This window comes from Helianthus annuus, chromosome 5, assembly GCF_002127325.2.
Source record: "Helianthus annuus cultivar XRQ/B chromosome 5, HanXRQr2.0-SUNRISE, whole genome shotgun sequence".
Taxonomy (NCBI): domain Eukaryota; kingdom Viridiplantae; phylum Streptophyta; class Magnoliopsida; order Asterales; family Asteraceae; genus Helianthus; species Helianthus annuus.
This window is the reverse complement of record NC_035437.2, coordinates 139,120,405-139,136,364: the sequence shown is the minus strand read 5'-3', so window position 1 is coordinate 139,136,364 and position 15,960 is coordinate 139,120,405.

Here is a 15,960-nt window from a genome sequence, read left to right as displayed (position 1 = left end):
GCCGATTAACCAAAACTTTTGAAACCACCTTGTTAATACACCCAATCAAGCTTATTGGTTGGAAGTTTGAAGGTGTTAAGGGGTCAGTAGTTTTGGGAATCAAGGCAATGAAAGAGGAGTTACACGTTGTATTGAATGAGCGAGATTCGTAAAACTCATTAAAAATCTTTACTAAATCCAACTCGGAACCTGACCAACACCTTTTGGTGAACTTAAAGTTAAACCCATCCGGACCTGGTGCTCTATCCCCATCACATTCCCACAGGGCATTTTTATTTTCTAACAAGGAGAAAGGCTGAGATAAAAATCCGCATCCATACAAGACAAAGTTGCGAGATTCGGGCATGTAAAGGTGGGTCGCGTAGGCATGGGCTCCTTGAACAGATTCTAAAAAAAGCCAAAGAAGCTTTCTTTGACCACTGCCAGGTTTGTAACCCATACCGTGTTAATCAGGAGGCCGTTAGTTCGGTTGTTACTAAGATTGGAGTTTTGGATAGGAGCCTGAAACTAGCATCCTTTATATTTCTTGATAACTTTAGCGATATCTCCATTCATTGTGGGCGAATAATCACCTGGGTTTATTATGTTGGCGACAACACTTCGTGGACCCATATGTCATTCACAAGCTCCCATGTTGTCACACCCTTACCGATGGCGGAAACATCGGAGTGAGACGAACGAGATTACTCAAAGACTTCATAACACTATCGCGACAATATTTAATTCGAAAGTTGATTTCATTCATAGAAATAATTGTCAATTACATCATGGAAATCAAAGTACAACATCTAAAAATAAAGTACGACAAAATTCAATAACAAGTACAACATCAAAATCTAGCATTTCTAAGTGTGTTTCTAAGTCGTCCCTACTAGATTTTGTCATGGTCATCATCATCAACCTGCAACATGTTAAAAGTATCGTTCAACACACAAGGCATTGCCAAGTACGCAAGTTTAATACATAGCATAAGTAATAAAGTTTTAAACAAATCCACATGGTAAACTTAGTTATCTAGATTAACGTAAAACTGGCATGTGATTAATCAAGTCAACCCAAAGTTTACGCAAATGTTTAAAGACTTAACATGACCTCACGAACACGGTGGTGCGTTACTCCTATAGCACTATACATGTTAAGGGTAGGCTCGTACGAAGTTAATGACAAGTTTATCACAAAAAGAATAAATCCAGATTAACGAATCAAGTATAACGTATGCATGCATGCATGCATTGGATTGTTTGCGCAGTTGAATAAAGTATAAGTGTGATTGTGAATTTACTAGGTTAAACATATTGCACCCAAAAAGTGTAAAACGTAAAAGGGTGTTCGAGTGTACTCATGGTTTTGCAAAGCTTTCCTTTAGAATTCCGTGAAGAGGTTGAGAGTTTGAGGATGGAACACCAAGGTCACCCTACATGGGGTAAACGAAGGTGTGTGAGTAACGGATTAAACGGAAGATTCGGATTGGAAATTAAAGTACAAAAAGTATATATGCATAAAAGTATTATCTAGTCTAAGTACTCGTTTTTGACACTAAGTGTATGCGATTTCGTAGGTCCTAGTTTGCCCATTAGAATCATCAATGAGAGACTTAGATTCGTAGATAAAGTAGCCTAAGTTTATGAAGAATAACTATGAATCGATTATCATCACAAAGTTGGCCATGTTCATATATATACATATATTTATGTAGTTATATAATAATCCTAAAACTAAGTCCATCATAGATTGCCATATAAGTCAAGCATGGAGGATTAACCTCGTTATATGATTGACCACTACACAAGTCATCACAAGGATGATTCGGAGGGTCATGAATAACAAGAAAAAAGAACTAACTAATACATTCTCAAATAGCCAAGTAAGTCTTAACCCGGGTAAACCACCACAACATGGAAAGAGTTAACTATGTGTTAGAAGCTAGACAAGGTTATGTTACTTTGAAACTAGAAAGCTACTTGAGTGTTCATACACAAGGTTCACAAGTCAGGTAGTGGAACTAGGTTGGAAAGCTAAAGCTCCCACGGTTCACACTTTTACCAAAACACAAGTTCATCCATATGAAAGATAGTGAATCTTGGATGGTTTCAACACTTGGGACATGTATGATTATTAAAATAGAGAGTTTAGAGGGTGTTTGCACCTCTAAACTCATAAGAATCAACCATACACAAGCACTATAACCATGGACTTGATTAGAGGCAAGGTAGGTACAAGATTCATGTAAGAAAGTATAAGTTTAATAAGGTTTAAAGCATAATCTTCCAAAACAGAAAGTTTAGACCTCAAAATGGTGATGTTCCACCTTAGATTACCATAGTAATCTTGTGGAAAGACTCCTAGAGGTGTTCCAAGCGTTGTAGAAGAAGATTTGGTGAAGAAAAGTAGAAGAAAGTGAGTTTTGACTCACTTTTGCACTTGAAAGTTTTCTGCCTTGCACTTGCAAATTCCAGGGATTATGAGAGTGTTTTGAGTGGTTGGATGAGTTAGGAAAGTGCAAAAGAGTGTTAGAAAGGTTGTATATATAGTGGGTGATTAGGTTTAGGTGTTAATGAAGCTTTAAAGACAATTAGGTGAGAATTGGAGATAAGAATTGGACCAATCCCGTACACCAAAACAACTTTATGGGGATAGGGGGGCTTGGCGCCCCACCACGGCAATTGGGTTTAGGGTTGGCGTAGCGCCAAGCCTCAATTAGGCTACAGTTTTCATTCTTGACATAATTAGCCCCTGAAGTTTGATGAGTTTGGTGTTTTGAGGTATAACTTGTACAAAGGACATGTAATTAAGTATGAATCAAGTATTAATGCATAAACCAAGTATTGTGAGAGTATTATTATGTATATTGCACATATAATGAGTACTAAACACGTATTTACGACTGATTTTATGTAAAACAAGTATATGTTTGCGCGAATGATGAATATATATCAAGTATGTGAATTAATCGAAAAACGAATATGTATGAATAATCAATGTACAATTCTTATAAAATGATCCATTTTATTACGATCAAAGCTTCAGATTACGATGATTCGAATCGAAATACGATTACAAGGGATACAAGTTTCCAAAAAAATGGAAGTACGAAACAAACTTTATAAATAAAGAAAGTTACAAAAAGCGAGGCGTTAGAGTCTCCCATCCTTTAGGAAATTTCATCCCGAAATTTAGGAAAATGCAACGAATAGATGCGGATACTTAGTCCTCATTTCACTTTCGAGTTCCCAAGTAAACTCAGGGTCACGTTTTTCTTCCCATCGAACCTTAATGATATGAATTCGACTGCACCTTAATTGTTTGACACCTCGATCCATGATCTCGAAAGGTTTCACGAAGAAGTATGTATGTCTCGTATGAGATACATATATGTAACTTTCCGAACTACATATATTTTTTTGTTTTTTTGTTTTTTACAATACTAATTTTATACTTAAAAAATATAAAAAATGATTGGTTTATAATAGTTTCTAAGTTTGCAATGATATATATATATATATATATACACACACACACACTAGAGTGGACATAAAACAAAAGAGTGGATCTGGTTATCTTATTCGCATGTTACCATCTATTGGAGAGATGCGGGTTCGACTCTCGAGTATGCTTAGTTGCTCGCTTTATCTTTCTCGTGAGCTAATGTAAAAGTTGTCAAAACCATGTGACATAAATTTTTATACCCTGTGTTACGTAGGTTTGAAAACTCCTGTGAAGCGCATCATTTACCACTAGTTATGATCCATCTTCAAAAGGTGGACTGATTTTTGTAATTTGTTTGATTGATGTATTGTTTTAATGTATTAGGTTATATAATGGATCTAAATGATTCAGTCTCATAAAATTTGCATACTTGTAGTCGAAATAACCTACTACACTACTATTGTTCGACGTTGCCACTAGGCATTATAAATAATGACGGGTGAACATGCCCTATCATGGCCCGTTTTGATCTAAACCACAACGTGTTTTTAAAGGTGAATATAATTTGACCCAAATAACCCGTGTCATCTATTTTACACAGCTCAATCTAACCACGGATCATTGTCACTATCAACTTCTTAGGAAGTTATGAATGTTTCAATTAACATTACTTTTGGTTGTTTCGTATACGTATTTTCCATATGAATTGGTTAATCAATAATTAAAACGGTTTAGTTGATTAGCTATTAAAAAAATGCTATTAACGGAATGTGAAGTCAACCCATTTTAGTATAATGACATGTTAGTTTTTGCTTGATTATGACAAGAAGGCTAATAAGTTTTCTTTAATTTATCAATGATTTTGAAGTCAAATATGTTTCTGTAGGTTCTAATCACAATTATTTTTATGTGAAAAGGACCGGTGAATATTTAATCTACAAGTTTGTGCTAAGAGGCCCTTTTCATGCACAAAATTATTATAAACATGTCAGTTAATTTATTGAATCGTGATTCTGCTTATATATTAGAATAAGTAATAGAAAAAAAGTATACTGTCTACTTTAGAAATTAAAGAATCTTTGGCTTACTTAACAAAACAATACGTTTAGGTTGCAAGAGTCAACTTTCATTAGGGAAATTTGAGTACGTACAAGGTTCATTAGGGAAATTTGAGTACGTATAAGACAAGGTACGTCTGACAAGCGCTTTTTTAGAAAAAAAGGCTTGTATAATGCTTACTCAGGCTAATTATTATTATAGATAAGATACAACAATTTATACATGTAATAAATACGTTTACGTGCCTTTTTCTTAAAGAAAACTAAATAAAGCAACTTTCATAGCCTTTCATCATTATAATTCTTGATGTTTATCACGACTATTTATTTGATTTGCTGTAATGAGCTGTAATCGAGAGTTCCACAAAATTTACATTGGATACAAATGTGAAACATGGAGTGACAATGGATGGATTAATGGAAACCAAACAACTCTTCAAATAAAAGCATCAAATTAGGTTGTGCGAAGTAAGTCAAGCCCTCCAAATCTTATTTAAGTTACTCCAAGCCATTCGAGAATCATAAACTATCAACTAGTATAACTAGTATGTTAACCAATATACCAAAAACATAGGCTTATTTATTCCTACAAATCGCCCCAACGCATGCCTATTTAAAAACTGGGACAAATTAAACGATGTATCCTCTCAATTTAGTTGTAGATGGTAAATCATGTCATCCTATAATCATACATTTCCAAATCAACTGTAGGGAAGTAACTAGTAAGACTATGGGGTATGGGGCGGGGGTTGGGACGTGGGTTGGGTATAAACGCCCAAGTCACCACCCCGGGTGGGTTTGAGTTTCGGCATGGCCCCTTGGGCGGGGGATTCAGCCCGGTGTTGGGCGGGGCTATCAAGTTGACATGGCGGGATCTCATTGGCCAGGAAAACTAGCCGTTGGCCAACGGCTATGTTTAAAAAAAAATATTTTTTCACTATAAATGTTCACACACTTCTATACATTTTTTTACCACAACTACTCCACCTCTTCTACAATCATCTCTATCTTATTTAAAAAAAATCTCATCCAACCACAATACGAAAAATGAATCCTCATAATCGTGGTTTTGACCCGAACAATCCATGGGCATTACAAGAAACACCTAGCCCACCACCCAATCGTCCTATTGCTCCGTTTTTAATACACTCCACTATGCCCGATATGGCGGTTACGCATCGTTTCTCTCGAATCGTTTGTATACTAACTTCCCATACACCGACGATTCTATACCTAGCCCGATTCCACAAACGCCCATCAACCTTTCACAAACGTCAATCAACCTTTCCCAATCCGAAACCGTCCCCGAAACTCAACCCCCCCCCCCCTCGATGGTCTCTCCGCATCCAAACCCATCAAGAAGAGAAGTCACAAGAAAAAAACCGAGGCCGAGAAAGCACTTGAAAGCGCCAAACGAAAACAACAAAGATGGGTCCTTAAAGAAGAAGTTGCATTGGCGAGTGCTTGGGTTCAGAAATCTCTACATCCAACTTTAGGTATTTTTAAAAATTTTGTAGCCCTTATTTTAATATTTATGTTTTTTATTATATAACTTTGTAATATATTAAATGTTGTTTTTATTAAAATAGGAAATTCTCAACATAGAAACCATTTGTGGGACGCGATCATTAAAGCATTCCACGAAGAAATGGGAAGGGAGCTTTATCGTGAAAATGATAGCTTATCCTCGAAGTGGACCGAGATAAGCGTGCAACACACCAAATTTAGTGGTTATTTACATAAGGCAAAGCAAAACCCAAAAAGTGGTGAAACCGAAGCCGACTTTGTTACAAATGCATTGGTTACATACAAAACGAATGTGGAGAGCAACTTCCGTTTCATGCATTGTTGGGACATTTGTAAGTTCCATCCCAAGTGGGCGAATATCCCCAGTGGTAGCGAAACTAACACGTCTTCCAAAAGGTCAAGGACACCCTCGTCCCAAGCCTAATCGGATGCATGGGATCTAGAGTTGGAGGACGATGTGGATGATTCGCCAAACCGGCCAGAATACGGGAGAGACGCCGTAAAAAGGCGCGCTCAAAAATCAAGATCGGGTACGCCATCGTCTTCAGTTGGGAGTTCGGGCTTGCGTAGGGGAGTATACAGCGATCACTTGGAAGACATTGCATGCAAGTTAGATACATTTAACGTATTCCAACAACAAAGGGCCGAAATTCAGAAGAACAAAGAAGCTAGGGATGCCCTGAAACAAAGACGAGATGATATGAAATTTCTAGCACAGCCCATCGATCACCTATCAGGTGAAGAGTTGGAACTAATGTTGGAGATGAGAGAAGAGATAAAGAAAAAATATTCCAAGCACTAGGAATTTTTTTATGTAATTTCCTTTATTTTAAAATGTAAGGTTTTTATTTAAAAAACATTATTAAAAAATATAAATTTGTTTACAAAAAATATAGTTTGGGCTGGCCACGCCCCAAACCCCCGCCCCACCATACCGTCTTCAATGTGTGTCAGCCCAGCGAAGCCCACCCAAACCACGTGTTAACCCATGCTCCAAATCCCCGCCTCACCATACCCAACGCTCTAGGTATGATCCACCCTCCTATATGATTATTCTTTCACCAATCAACTTTATACAAGTCCTTACCACCTGAGAATCATACAATTCCAAGTTTACCTTATATAGACTATACGGTGTGGGCGTGGAAACACGACGTTATTGTCAGTCCACACCAACAAAACCACCCTGTGCCCTGCGTTATGAACGGCGTTGTGTTTGGGGTTTGAGGATTTCCACCGGCGTGGAGGCAAATGTGTAGGTGAGGTTTGTTTTGATTGTTTGATGTTTATTTTTTTTAATTTTTTTATTTGCTTCCACGCCACTTTCCCACCCCGTGTTTTTTTCTCCACACCACCATGCTGTCGTGATTGTCACGTTTCGCTCCACACCCTTCCTTCAAGCCCCTCCATACTGTGTAGTCTTAGCTTGCAAGATTAAACATAATCTGTTGTGCCAAGTTATTTGTTTACAGTCACCAAATAAAATCAATGAGGAGTCCTTAAAGATCCATGTGTGAAGTGTATTATCATTAACAACAAAAAATTGTTAGTTCATGAAAATCATGTTTATTAACAACTAAGATGTGAAATATACTTTCACAATAGAAAGTTTAAAAAGGCTTAACACTTACATATCCTATGTTGCATTCAAACCTTGAGGCTTATCAGGACCTTCGTGTGTCTTATCAGTCTCTATACATGTGGGGAACTTCTGAAATTTTACTTACTTTGGTCACAAATAATTATGTTTATATGATTCATAGTTTGTGTTTATATGATAAGAGCTTCAAGATGGGAGAAGATCTGCCCAAAATGAAACTAACATGAATGAGATATTGATCCACAACAAATTTTCGACCCTTCAGGGGTGAGACTTTGTTTTTAGTAGATTAGGGTTTTCTATTCAGAAGGGGATGACGGCGCAGTTTGTTGCTTGTCTACTGTTGAAGCAACAAATAATAGACCAAATGTAGTAGCGAGGGTGGTTAGGCAGAAGAGTTAAAGGGTTTAACCTTGCCTAACGCAGGTCGTAGGGTCCCCCCACGTTTGCAAGACGTGGAAGGAGGTTCACTAGTTTGTTCTTCTTGTTTGAAGATCCAATTCTGAAGTGTTGTCCAGAAAAGGATGGAGGAACAAAAAGAATAAGTGTGAACTGAATGTGAGTGAAAGACACTTGCGTGAAGCAAGTGTACGATGTAAAGGACCAGAGTTTAAGGAAGTAAGTCTGATCGGAATGTCCCAAGTCAGTAAATGAAGTGTCACTTATATAGAAGAAGACATCTCCCAAAGAGGCATTCATTTGACTATTGAACTAGCTTGCAGCGAGGGGCTTACCCTTTCGGGGGTTGAAGCCTTTTGACCCCTGGATAATAACGTGTGCTCTGTGGACCTGCGTTGCTTTTACGGCTGTGGTTGGTGAGACTGTTTGGGGATGTGACTTATTTACTGTTCCCGTGTTACTTTACTCTATCTTCCCAGCTTTTTCAACCATTGAACCTTTTAACCTTTTGGGGTTTTACGTATTCGGTCATTTTATTTAGTCTTGGGGTACCCCCGTCATCAGCCCCCCAAGTCAGAGGTTTTTGGGAGTAGCTCAAAGACTTCTGACTTTTATGCATTTGTTTTATAGCCTGGAGGTTTTAAGGGTTCAGTGCTTGAAGGCTTGGAAGGTTGTCGACGGTTAATGTTTGAATTTTGAATGTCTGACAACTGATTTGATTGATGTATGGCAGTTCGTAGGGTGGCGGTTTTTGCAGGGTTTATTGTTTTACCATTATTACCCCTATATTAGATTATTACATTTACATTTTCTCATTTGTTTCCCTCACAATTCCATCAAGTTTCTCTCTGCAACTCTTTTCCTTTCTCTCAAGGTTAGTTCCGGTTCCCTTTATTTCGTTACATTCTTCATATTTTCTTTGCAAAAAATGGGTGTTCTTAAGGATTTAGCAAATCCTTTTCCCGATTAACCCAGGAAGAAGTAGAGTTGTTTTGTATGGAATATGGTATTGGGACTAAATTTAAACCTACTGCCCCTGCGTGTGATGCTTCGATTGACAAATGTTCGGTTGGTTTTGTCGCTCTTTATTGTCGTCATTTCGAGTTTTCAAACCTCCGTTATCCGTTTTCCTTGTTTGTGTTGAACTTGTTGGAGTATTATCGAGTCTCCTTTGGTCAGATTCATCCGAAGGGCATGGCTAGCTAGGGTTTTACATTTTGAGGTTTTGTGCCGTGCCCTCGGATATGATCCTTCGTTATTGCTTTTTCGCCGTTTTTTCCGTTTGGCCAAAAATGGAGATTGGTTTACCTTTGAAACTGTTGGATCTGAGTTTCTTTTTTATTGTATTTTTTGTTTGAAGTTAAGATGAAAATGGATGAGTTGTGCAGCGGAATTAAAATGAAAACAAACTTTGCATACAATCAAATGAGAGTAATACTTTAATCAAACATCTTTTACACAATGAACCGAATGATTGAATTTAATTTCAACAACGATTACAAAGATAGATGTATGAATGCAAACTCCCCCTCAGCCCGAGCTCAGTAGTTTGTTCGTGCAAAGAAGACGAATGATGTAAAGAGCTAATAGAACAGTACAAAGTACTCAACTATTTATAGGCACTTGCAAACTACTGAGCATCTTTGCTGACATCACCATGAAAGTGACATCTAACCTCCTAACAAACTCTAACCTCTGATCTATACAGACACTGCTTGTGTTAACTACTGCTAATACATTCTATTACAAAACAGACTTTAGAACAGCTGCTGCAACCTTCTACTGCTGTGAATCTAGCAGCACTTGTCCGGATCAACAGTGCTTGACTCAAGGCAGTAGATTGAATCAGCAGGACTTTAGTCTTCCATCAGATCTTTAGTTGAGCAGCAGTTATGAGTTAGCAGTTTGGTAAGATCAGCAGATAGGAGGTCATCAGTAGTTGTAATCACTTTCAAGGGGAGAGATTTGTATATCAGCATCTGCTTATTCAGAATCCACTGTTCTGATCCAGTTTTGGCTTTAATTATCTGTTCCTCTGATAGGGTTCAATCCCAACAATCTCCCCCTGGAACAGATAATGCCGAAACCCTTCATTATTTGTGGATATTTTATTTCCTCATTAACAGCTCCCTTATCTGACCTTTAAATTGTAATTCAAAGTCAAGGGCATCTGTATCTTCATCATCCCTGCTAAGTGGAAGATCAAGGAGATCCTGCAAATCTTCAAGACTCAGGCCAAGAGCTTGTTCCCTTGATATTTTCTCCACTTCTCCACCAGACCTGAGCAAAGTCAATACGCAGGTCTGTTTGTCAGTTGCCCACTTTTGTATTTTTGAGCCTGGTGGGTTTCTTGGGAGATGTTTATTTGCAGAAGTATTTGGTGAGGCTGGCCTGTTCATCACTGGCTGAGCAGTGGTAGCAGAGTTTTCCTGTTCAAGTTCTTCTTTTAACGTTCTTAACAAGTCTTCTTTTAAAACAGCATTTCCAGCAAGAATTTCTTGAACAGTTTCAGCTCCTAACTGGCTTTGTGTCCTTCTTTTGTAGATGGCATTACCAGCTGGAGCATTGGCTCTCCTGATTTGCAGCTTTGATGGTCCTTTTGAAACCGCTGCTTCAGGGTAGTCAGGTTTTGAGGAATTTTTGGATCTTTCTTTCTTAATTCCTCCAACCTTTTGTAGGTTGACCTGACCAAATCTTCTTTCCATCTAGCAACTTGTCTTTTAGTGCCAAATTCAGCAACAACCAGTTCTTCTTTAATTCTCTTTAGTTCCAACTGCTTTTCAGGTACATTCCTTTTGAACTTTGCCCAATCAGGAGGAGTGTGAGTGACTTTCCTTTTTATCATATCTTGAATTCTGTCTGCTTCAGCTTCAAGCTCTGGAACAGTCCACTCTTTGTACATGTGTCTCTCTCCTTTGTATTTCTTGTAAAACATAATGCTTTCAGTGTAGTCTTTCTTCAAAGTTTCAGCTGCTCTTTCTGAAATTTGTTGACTGACATTCTTTGCAAAACGTTCTAGGGAACTGACTTGTGTGAGCAGATATTGGTAGTATCTTGATACTTCTTTGTTAGATTTCCCTTGTGTGTTTCTTTTCGAGATACCCTCTGCTTGCTTGGCCTTTATCTTCAAATATTCTTCAATGTTTTTGGGCCAGGGATATCCTTTGATTGAAGGCAAACTCCTTTTGGCAGGGTCATCCTCAGTATAAAAGGATTTTATTTCTTCTCTAACTGCTTCCAGTTCAAGAGGAAATTGAACACCTGCAGGAGGTAAAAGCTTGTGCATTGGAATAGAAGAGAGTGGAACTGTTTTGGTATATTGACAAGAGCTAAAGGTTTTGAAGATGTTGGGGATGGTGAAGTGACATCATCTTTAGGAATTAGCCTTTTCCTCTTTATTTGAGGAGGGACTGATGATGTTTTGGATGGATAGGTGGTTGTAGTGGCAGTGGTTTGTGATAGACTAACAGTTGTTGAAACAACTGGTGTTCCAACTACTGTTGTCTTTACAGGAGAAGTTATAACAACTGCTGTCTTCTGCCTTTTGACAGGAGGTAATTGTGATTTTGGTGGTGATGGAGGTAAAGCATTGGATGTAGTGTGTGTTGAAGTGGTGTGTGTTGAAGTGGGAACAGATGTTGAAACTACAGAAGTACCAACAACAGCTGATACACCAGGAGTTACAACAGCTGCTTTAGGTGGTGGTTTTTGAGCAGACTTTGAACGTCTGACCGGAATGGATTTGGGTAGCCTTACTTTTCTAGTAGGCTTCTTCTTTTCATCAATGAGATTTTCATCATCTCTTGACCCTGAAGTACCCTGATCCGGATAATCCACCCTGGCTTTCTTTTTGGCCTCTCTATCCCTTTTTACACATGCAAGTGCTTCTGCAAGTGCATTTGTGGTCACATCAATTTTCTTACTCCCATCTGGCAAAGGAATCTGTTTGGTCATATTGGAATTTTCTGGTGCGAGGTAGAGACCATCTGTTATTCCTCTCCTTCTCCATTCCTGAATTTGCTCCCCCTTTTTGGCATTATCTTCGGGGAGTTGATCAATGAAGAACACTGGTGGAGGAGCAGTGCCAGTGGAGTGCAAGATCTGAGTTTTGAGAGCCTTTAGATCAGCCTGAGTGTCTTTGTACCTAGTCTCCATAGCATTTCTCAATTGTTGAACATGTTTTTCATGTTGCTGATCTGCTATTTGTGCTTGATTATGGAGAAAAGGTTGAAATAGATTCCAGAGCTCATTTGTAGCAGGTGCCTGTTGGAGAGCAGGTGCTTGAGGTGGAACAGCAGTGGATTGTACCTTTTGTACTTGTAACAACTGTTGTAGCATATCTTTGAGTTCGGCAACAGAGTTATCAAGTTTTTCAACACGAGCCGTCAATTTCTGGTACTTTAAACCATCACCCAATTTAATGGGATCATCTGATTTCCCACTAACAGTGGTTTTATCAGTGGTAGAAGTAGGGAGTTTACTCCAAACCTTAACCACTGATGCCCCTTTTTCTTGGTATTGGGGTCTTCTTCCTTCAACACTTGACAACCTTTTGATGTTGCCAGTAGGATAAATAAATCCACTGGTGGTTGGCAGAGGTGCTATAAAAGGAATTGCCTCCAAGGAAGTCTTATTGATGTAACCACTGTCCAACTGTAAACCTGTAGGTTCAACAGTTATAGTGGCTGCTTCACTTGGATTACCACAAAGAGTTACTTGTAACTCAATGGGTGTAACCTCCTCAGGTTGTGTTGGAGGGTTAGCAAAGAATGATACAGCAGGCTCAGTCATTTGTGAAGGTATATTGACAGGTGATTGAGAAGGACTGAGTAATGCCTGGTTCAAATCAATTGCATCCAACAGTAATTGTGTTTTTGGTGGAATTGAGGATGTGATGGTAGGTGTAGAAATCAGATTTGCTCCGGGCATTGAGCTATGGATGATGGAGACGAGTGTATCCAGAGCATCATGATGTGGTGGCCCTTTGTGTACAACCTGTTCTTTTTGTGAAGAAGCAGGAGGAGTTATGGTTATGGGTTGAGATATTTGTACCACCTGCTGTGAGGAAGAAGCAGCAGTGGTTTCTTGTGACATTTGTGTTGTCACAGGCATTAACTCTGGTATCTCATCCTCCAGAGTTGCCATTTTGATTGGTTTGGGGGGTTTTTAATTTGTCTTTTTGTAAAGCTTTTTGGGTTTTGTAGGTGTGGGTTTCAAAACAGTTGGTCTGCTGCTTTGATCACCTAGAGCAGTAGGCTCGGCAGCAGATACCTGAGGAGCAGTGGTTGCTGCTAAATTCTGCTCAGGTACCCCTGCTTGTGTTTTGCAAGGTGCTATCATTCGTGAAAAAGTTTCAGATGTTAGGCAGTTTATTGCAGTTATTTCACCTTGGTTTATTAAAGCTAAATCATCCTTACTGAATTTCTTTTGAAAATAATAGCTTAAAAACCTTGGGAATAGTATGAATGATTTGCTTTCAACATTATTAACCAAATCTTTAAAGATTTCCCGAGAATAATTATAATTTTCTTCTTGAAGAATTGCATATCCCAGATTTTGAATCTTTATAGGGATCTCATTAAAAGAAGTGGTTTTGTTTGAAACACATAGGAGGAGGGTATGAAATAGAAATCTTGGTGCAGGAGGAAAATAACCTTTTTCTAAGGTTAGTTTCTTCATCATTGTGGCTTCATACCCTCTTTCAATGAAGTCAATGTGCAACTCGTTTTTAGTGAAGGAAGTTTTACCTGCCTGGTCATCGAGTTGAAAGACTTCGGAGATGGATTGTGGTGTAATGTGGACAGCTTTACCTTTTATGGAAGATTGGATTGCAGTTGCAATGTCTCCTTGTTTTTCAAGGGTTGCATTCTTCCAAAATTCCCTTTGGGTCGCCAAGTAGATGGGTACGTCGGCGGTGAGCAAAGTTTTGTACTTTGATTTTGCCATGATGGTGATAATGGAATCGAAAACATCTGTGGTTCCTGGTTTTGTGAGAAGACCCAGGAGATTGTGAGATTTTTTGAATGGAATTTCAATGGAAGTTGCCTTTTGAGAGGTTGTTTTCGATGATTTTGATGTGGGTTTTGCAGAGAGCTTCGATTTTGTCATTTTTGAAATGAAACGATCGAAGAAATTTGTGAGAAATGAGAAGAAAAACTGCTTTGAGAAGAGAATTTTTAAGAATTCAATTCGACAGTAAAACCCTGTTTTGATGGTGAGTGGGGATGTTATAGGAGAGAGAGTGAATGCTGACGTGACAGCCGTTACAAAAAGTCTGACTGCTATGTACTGCCCACGTGACAACCACTGGTGAAAATGAAGGACAGTACTTTTGGTGAAAGCAACTGATGAAAGCAGTGGAAAGGGGGCAGTGGATGATTTTCACTATCTGTGGATAGCATATCAGTGGATAAGACACTGCTTTTGAACAACAGTGGTTATCAAGGAATGAGAGAACAGAGGTTGCCTTTCAGCAGTGGACAGACTTTTTGAAGTAGAGCAGACTTTTGAACAATCAGTGGTTATGGCAGACTTTTAAGGATTTTAATGAAATTTTCATTTTTAAGCTATTTTTAAGGATGGATTTTTGATTTTCTGAAAACATTTTGTTGCTTTTATTCATAGAAAAACAAGATGTTGCTTGTTATTCCATGTTTAGCATCCCAATCCTAGAGACCAAGCTTTCAAAAGTGGCTGTATCAAGTGCTTTTATGAGCACATCTGCCAGCTGGTCTTTAGTTGGGACATGATGCAGAGAAATCAAACCTTTTTCATAGCAATCCCTCACAGTGTGATGTCTGATGTCGATGTGCTTTGTGGTAGAATGGGAAAATGGATTTTTGATGATATTTTCTGCTGCCTGGCTGTCCAACATGAGTGGTGTCTTTAAGGCAGTGATACCAAAATCCAGTAACTGATTTTGAAGCCACAGGAGTTGGGCTGTACAGCTTGCAGCAGCAATGTATTCAGCCTCAGCAGTGGATGTTGAAACTGCTGCTTGCTTTTTGCTTTGCCAAGAGACTAAGCAATCACCTAGAAACTGGCACCCTCCTGAAGTGGACTTCCTTGTGGTGTGACATCCAGTAAAGTCACTGTCTGAAAAACCTGAAAGCTTGATATTCCCATTAGCTGGATACCAGATACCAAGTGTGGGAGCACCTTTTATGTATCTGAGAATCCTTTTTACAGCAATGAGATTTGATTTTCTGGGAGCTGGTTGACTTCTTGCACAGACACATGTTGCAAACATGATGTCTGGTCTAGATGCAGTTAGGTACAATAAGGACCCAATCATGCTTCTATAGAGTGTTTGGTCAATCAGCTCATCCTTTTCATCAGACATGACCAGCTTATTTGTGGCCATGGGTGTGCTGCATGGTTTACAATCATTCATATCAAATTTGGTTAAAAGGTCTTTAGCATATTTGCTTTGATGAATGAAAGTTCCATTTTGCAATTGCTGTACTTGGAGACCAAGAAAGCATTGCAGTTCACCCATTGCACTCATTTCAAACTCAGCTGTCATGAGTTCTCTAAACTCTTCACACATTTTGGTACATGTGCTTCCAAAAATAATGTCATCCACATAAATTTGGACAATCATTAAATCTTTCCCTCTCCATTTAAAAAACAGTGTTTTATCAATGGTACCTCTTTTGAAACCATTTGAGAGTAGAAAGTTGGAAAGAGTTTCATACCAGGCTCTAGGTGCTTGTTTCAGGCCATACAAGGCTTTGTTTAGCCTGTTGACATGATCAGGATAAAATGGATCCTCAAAGCCTGGAGGTTGACATACATATACCTCTTCTTGCAATGTACCATAGAGGAAAGCACTTTTGATATCCATCTGAAACACCTTCATGTTATGGTTGACAGCAAAGGCCAGGAACAGTCTGATAGCTTCTAATCTTGCAACAGGGGCGAATGTTTCATCATAATCAATCCCCTCTT